Source organism: Silene latifolia, chromosome 6, assembly GCF_048544455.1.
Source record: "Silene latifolia isolate original U9 population chromosome 6, ASM4854445v1, whole genome shotgun sequence".
NCBI classification, from domain to species: domain Eukaryota; kingdom Viridiplantae; phylum Streptophyta; class Magnoliopsida; order Caryophyllales; family Caryophyllaceae; genus Silene; species Silene latifolia.
The window spans coordinates 13,579,846-13,586,514 of NC_133531.1; the positions used below are offsets into that span (position 1 = coordinate 13,579,846).

The 6,669-nt window shown below is 38.7% G+C and overlaps 1 non-coding gene across 1 annotated transcript; it reads right to left on the bottom strand.

Annotated features, from left to right (window-relative positions):
* Nucleotides 1–1,172: 1,172 nt before the first annotated feature.
* On the bottom strand, nucleotides 1,173–1,279 carry LOC141589361 (small nucleolar RNA R71). The gene has a single exon (XR_012520303.1). It is a non-coding gene; the product is annotated as a small nucleolar RNA R71 (small nucleolar RNA).
* Between the last annotated feature and the right edge of the window lie 5,390 nt (nucleotides 1,280–6,669).

Genomic DNA, 6,669 nt, shown 5'->3' on the forward strand with positions numbered 1-6,669 from the left:
ACTCAATTGATTAAGTTTGTTCATTCGTTCTATAAGTCGAGAGGCACGGAATTGAATTAGACAAAGCATGTATAGTAGGACGACGTAGTCATGGACGAGAGTTTTTCTAAGACCCGGTTTATGGTTGACACTAATATCGTAAGGTGGGTGTCTCTAAGCCTAAGCAATTGACAATGTTATTAGTACCGAATTTATCTTGATCGTATATTTACCCTTGCATGTGTGACCCGAACCCCTTAGACTCCCTTTTATTATATAATTTACATCATAATTTTTATTAATCATCAAACAACCAAACCAAACCAAATCGAAGTCGACCTTGATAAAAATCTACCCATAGCAATTCACGACGTAATTCCCGTTTCCTTGTGTTCGACCCCTATTGCTACATTAACTTGTTGTTTAGGGTAATTATCTTTGTATAGGTACGCGATAAGCCTATCAAATTTTGGCGCCGTTGCCGGGGAAACGGTTTTATTGCATTTTGAATTGTTGATTTTTATCTTGTTTTCCTTTGTCTTGGGGAACACTTGTTCCTTGAGACCGTTACTTATCATTTTCCTAGAAATTGTTGTCTTATGCCCAGGTCTTCTCGTAGTGGAGAATTACTTCCACCTGATTCCGAACCCGAGAAAACCTTTAGGAGAAGACGACAGTTTTGGAAGGAAGTGAAAGAAGCCACTTCTCCTATACAAGTTGAAAGTGCTAGAAAATCTTACTCAGACGATCTAGAAGTTCTTGAAGAGGAGGAGGTTTCAAGTTCATCATCTCCACCACTATCACCATCTATTACCAAAAAGATGGTGAAATTTTCCGATCACTCAAAGCCCACCGCGGCCATGCTTCCGGCCGGAATCACAACCACTCAAATCACCGCGCCGGAATTCGAGATCAAACCGGCTTTCATTAGCCTTGTGGAGAGGAAGCAATTTAGGGGAAGTCTTTTGGAGGATCCCAATTTGCATGTGCAAAACTTTTGTGACTATTGCTCCATTATCCGTCAAACGGGCGTCACCCAAACCCAAATAAGGGAGATAAATTTCCCTTTCTCTTTGAAGGACAAGGCCAAGCTTTGGATCAATAGCCTTGACCGCACCGCCATGGGATTGACCAATTGGGAGGCTTTGGCTCTTGCTTTTTATCAAAAGTTTTTTCCACCGGAGAAAACTCAAACTTTGAGGAGCCAAATCACCGGATTTCGTCAACAAGCTCTTGAGAGCTTATATGAGGCTTGAGAGAGGTACAAAGAGCTTCAAAGGCAATGCCCACATCATGGGCTAGATGATTGGTTTCTAGCAATAACATTCTACAATGGATGTTGTGCCGAGTCCCGAAGGATTCTTGATTCCGCCAACAATGGGCGGTTTGATCAAATTGACACCGACCTTACTCATTCCACGATTGAATCTATGGCGGTCCATGATGCCCAATATGTCAATTCCCGAGTTGTGCCATCCAAAGGTAAAGAAGAATCCTCTAACAACTCCGTTTTGCTAGCCCAAATTGCCTTGCTCCAACAACAATTGGCGGAAAGAGATGCTAAAGATTCCATTCAACAACTCAATGTCGTGTCTTCAACAAGCCAAATCATCGTTTGTGATGGATGTGGAGGTGCGGGTCATTATGCCGCTCATTTCCGAGCCCCCATTGAAGAGGTAAATGCTTTTCAATCTCTAAGACAAAGTTCATATCCACCGGGTACATTTTTCCAACATTTATAACCCGAATATAAAATTCCATCCGAACTTGTCTTACACTAGCAACAATGTGCTTAACCCACAACCCCCACCACAACAAAATGCCTATGTTCCTCAACAACAAAAGTATATCCCTCCACCGGGTTATCAAAATCAACAAAGACCCCCACACAACAATTACCAACAAAATCCACCACAAAATGGCCAACAAAACAATCAAGGAGTTGGTAAGCTCGAGGGTATGATAGTCCAAAAGCAAAGGGAATTAATGGCTCAAATCCAAAATAATGATCAAGCTCATAGTGCCGCGGTCAAGATGTTGGAACAACAAGTGGCTCAACTAGCCGCTTCTAGCTCTCAAAGAAAGAACGGCCAACTACCTCCCCAAGGTGAGCAACCACATGAAACTGTTAATTTTATTTCCTTGAGAAGTGGTTCAAGCTATGATGGGCCATCCATGACTTTGGATGATGAGGTGGTTGTTAAAAAGGCTAAGCTTGGGGGAAATGATAAAAAGAAGGTTAGTGAAGAGCCCCTTGTTAAGGACCGTGTACCATTTCCCCATCGATTGTTGATGCTAAAGAGGAAGAGAAAGCTTGATGCCAAAGATGTTGGGTCCTCTATGCCCAAAGAAAATGACAAGGTAATTGTTGAGGAAGTTTTTCCTAACACTACGGAGAGTGATGTCGTTTCAAAGAAGATGAGTGTTCCCAATGAGAAAGAGAAAGTGAAAGATGTGGAGGATGCTCCTCCCAAAGAAGTTGTTCAAGTACCATTTCCCCATCGTCTAGAAAAGCACAAGGAGGAAGGTAAGTTTGCTAAATTTTTAGAATTTTGTAAGAATTTGCAAGTCACCATCCCATTTTTAGAATTGCTTAACCAAATCCCTTCTTACTCAAAGTTTATGAAGGAGATTCTCTCAAAGAAGCGATCTTTCAATGAGGTTGAGACCATTGCTTTCACCGAAGAGTGTAGTGCACTCTTACAAAACAAGTCTCCCCCGAAACTTAAGGACCCCGGTAGCTATTCTATTCCTTGCACTATAGGCAAATATACCATTGATAAGGCCCTTTGCGACCTAGGTGCTAGTGTGAGTGTCATGCCCTATTCCCTTTGTGAGAAACTTAACATGGGTGCTCTAAAATGTACAAGTATCACATTGCAAATGGCGGACCGTTCTTTAAAGCGACCTTTAGGTGTCTTAGAAGATGTTCCCGTCAAAGTTGGTAAGTTTTTCATACCCGTTGACTTCCTCATACTTGATAAGGCCGAGGATTCACAAACCCCAATTATATTGGGTAGGCCATTTTTACGCACCGCGGGTGCGCTAATTGATGTGAAAAACGGGAAGTTGACATTGGAAGTGGGTGATGACCGGGTCTCCTTTAGCAAAAACAACACCATTAGAAGCCCAATGTTACAAGAGTCTTGTTATTTACTTAGCACTGTGGACTCTTCTCATGCCTCTACTCAAGTTGGACTCTTATTAATGGATCTATTGGAGGAAGATATGAGTGTTGTTTGTTTTGTAGGTGACGATGCTAAGGGCACTAATGCTAGGAGTGCCAAGAAGAAAGGGAAATTTTATTTGAAGAATTTCAAATGGTTGAAGAATGCTAAGATAGCTATGAAATGGAGCTTGGTTGGTGGCAAGATCAAGAACAAAACTTGATCGAATAGCTTCTTACGTCGTGCGGGACGTTAAACCGGCGCTTCTTGGGAGGCAACCCAAGCTTTTTAATTGTTTTTATTTATTTTCTTGTTTTTAAATTTCCGCAATTTACTGTTTTTCGTAGATTGGTAATAAAATACTAGACTTGACGATGTTTGCTTTATGATTTATAGGTAAACAATGAAGAAAAGGTGATTGTACGCTTCCCCAAGCATGAGACCTCGATCGGGGTCGTAACTTTCAACAAACGGGGAAGCCAAAAGACATGCGGAAAAGGTGAAATCTGGTAAAATGTAGTCAACCCCGATCGGGGACGCAGCTTTTTCCGGGAAAAAAAAAAATTTTAAAAATTTTAAAAATTACCTTATCACTTGCAACCATTATTCCTTCTTCAAATTTTCAATTTTTCGCCCTTTTATTGAATTTTTGATGCAAGGAAGAGTCCCCCGAATTCATGCTAGCTTGGGGAGGGGGGGGGGGGGGGGGGGGAGGGCTAGCAAGTTGAGTAAGTTTTTAATTGCTTTGCATATTAGTTTATATCTTGCAACCCATTAAACATAACCTCTAGTCCTTCTTGTTTTGTGCTTTGAGCTATTTTTATGGTTTGATTGGTGATTTGGATAGTTGGCACATTGAGGACAATGTGATGTTTAGCTTGGGAGGGGGGGGGGGGGATTGTATTTGCATATAGGGTAGTTTGCATGTAGTGTAGAAAATTTGAAAATTTTTGAGAGAAATTTTTCCTTTGTGCTTGCTTGTAGCCTACTTTCCTCTTTGTTTATCCTAATAATGGCTTGTTGTTAATGATTTATTCTTTAATGATGGGATATTAGCTACATGGGTATGTCTTGACATAGTAGGTGGGAGATGAAGAATGAACCGAATGGGCTTGATCTTGACTTATGGCAAGCTACAAAATGGTAAGGTAGAGCCTCTTTTTGACCGATACATCCATATCCGGTCTCTCTTAGGTGAGTGTAGGTTTCTCCTTATGATGTGTGTTTCATCAAAACGCACAAGTATGGTTCTCATGTCATCTCTTGGTAAGCATGCATTCATTTGTTATAGCATTTTGGAGCCATTTACATGATATAATTGCCTTCTTGACTCCTTTCACAAACAATTTTCCCTAGCTACATTATAACTTGCCTACCTTGTTGAGCTAGTAGCTTATTAGGGTGCTCAATTGGGATTTGTTTCAAAGTTTGAATATCATGTGAGCTTGGTCTTAATGCTCTTGAAAAAGAAATGAGAAACGAGGAAAAAAATGAAAGAAAAAAATGAAATAAGTTAAAATGATGAAAAAAATGAGAATGAAAAAAAATGAAAAAATGAAGAAAAAAAAAAGAAAACAAAAAGCATGAAAACAAAAAGAAGAAGTATGCATTGAAAAAAATAAAGAGAAGAAGAAGAAAAGATATGAGAAATTCTCAAGCATTATTCATATATTTTGGAGAATTTTCTTATGGTTTGCATTGCAAAATTGGGTTAGAATTTGGATTGAGCATCCTTGCATTTTGGTAGTTTCTAGCTTGACTTAGCTCTACATTACCATAACTCTTTTGTTTCCCTTTCTTACCCATGTTTATTTGCCTTTTTCCTACTCACTTGGCTTCTTTATCATGCTTACATTTAATTGTTTTGGCTTACTAGTTTTGACATGTTTATCATATTAGATCGCGGGCACATTATTATAGGTCGAGGATAGTCGAGTGTTTATTCATTGTCCTTTCACATAAAAAGAGTTGAGTACCCCATGAGAGTCCATAAGTCAAAAGATCACGCAAGAGCTTAAAGGTTCATTCAAAGTTTTCTATGTTACGCCGTCATGTAAATCTCATCCATGTTTTGCTCTATTCCTTGCCCATGTTGTTTCGGGTTTTTAAATCATTTTGCATAGCTTGTTTAGATAGTGAAATTGATGGGATTTGGTTTCTTGCTTGAGGACAAACAAGGGTTTAGCTTAGGGGAGTTTGATAAGTGCATAATTTACATACTTTTACCCCTCATTTTGGCTCGATTTCTATTGTTCATCATACTTTAATTAGTATATTTTTGAGCTAATCTTGTGTTCTAGGTGTATTGTTGTGTTTGTTACGGTTTTGTAGGAATCTAAGCATTTAGAGGCTTTTTCCTATCATTTTATACACCAAGTTCACTAAGCTAATCAAGACCAAGTGTTGGACTAAGCATGGAGCATTGGATTGGGTTTTGTATGGAGAAATTGATGGATTAATATGTGTAATGCAAATGTTGCCAACAATCAAAGTCAAAACCCAAATGTTCAAGTCCAAGTCAAGGTGGAAAGCATAAGATTCCAACATGCTTAGGATGCTCTTTGGGAGCTCTAAAGATGATAGATGGAGCATTTACCCGGGTGCATTAAGGATCATTAATCACGCTCTTAGGATTCCTCAAGCAATTAAGTGAGGAATTAAGAGAAAATACTCGGAAACACACGACCCCGATCGGGGCCACCCAACCCCGATCGGGGCCGCATGCACCTTGATTGTTTACGTTTCTTCTTCCTCTCCTATAAATAGGAGAGGCATTCCAAGGCTTAGGCATCTCATTTTTACGTCTCATTTTCCTTACATAGCCTTAAGCAAATACAATTATCTCAATAGTTTTCTCATTAGTTTACAATTTAGTTAAGCTTGTAGTTCTTCAAACTTTTAGTTCTTGTTATATTTCAAGCTTTTGGTTATACATTGTTCTTCCATACAAGTTCTCTACTTTAAGGTATTTCTATTTATAATTTACATCTCTACATTCCTATTTTAATTACCACATAGTTTATAATCAAGTTTTTCATTTTACATTAGCATTATTCCTTCCACATGTTATATCATCTAATTTATATAAATCACACAATCATGTTTAGCATTTCTTACAATATAGTTTGCAATTTACATTTTAATATGAGTAGCTAAATCTCCTAGTCTAAGGGTTAGGGGAGCCATGCAAAATCAAATATATATAATATGTTAAAATAGGTTAATAATAATATTGTTCATATTGCTTCTATCACATGCTCGTGCCATAACGTTTAATCTTTGTTTAAGGCCTTATTCAATTGATTAAGTTTGTTCATTCGTTCTATAAGTCGAGAGGCACGAAATTGAATTAGACAAAACATGTATAGTAGGATGACCTAGTCATGGACGAGAGTTTTTCTAGGACCCGGTCTATGGTTGACACTAATATCGTAAGGTGGGTGTCTCTAAGCCTAAGCAATTGACAATGTTATTAGTACCGAATTTATCATGATCGTATATTTACCCTTGCATGTGTGACCCG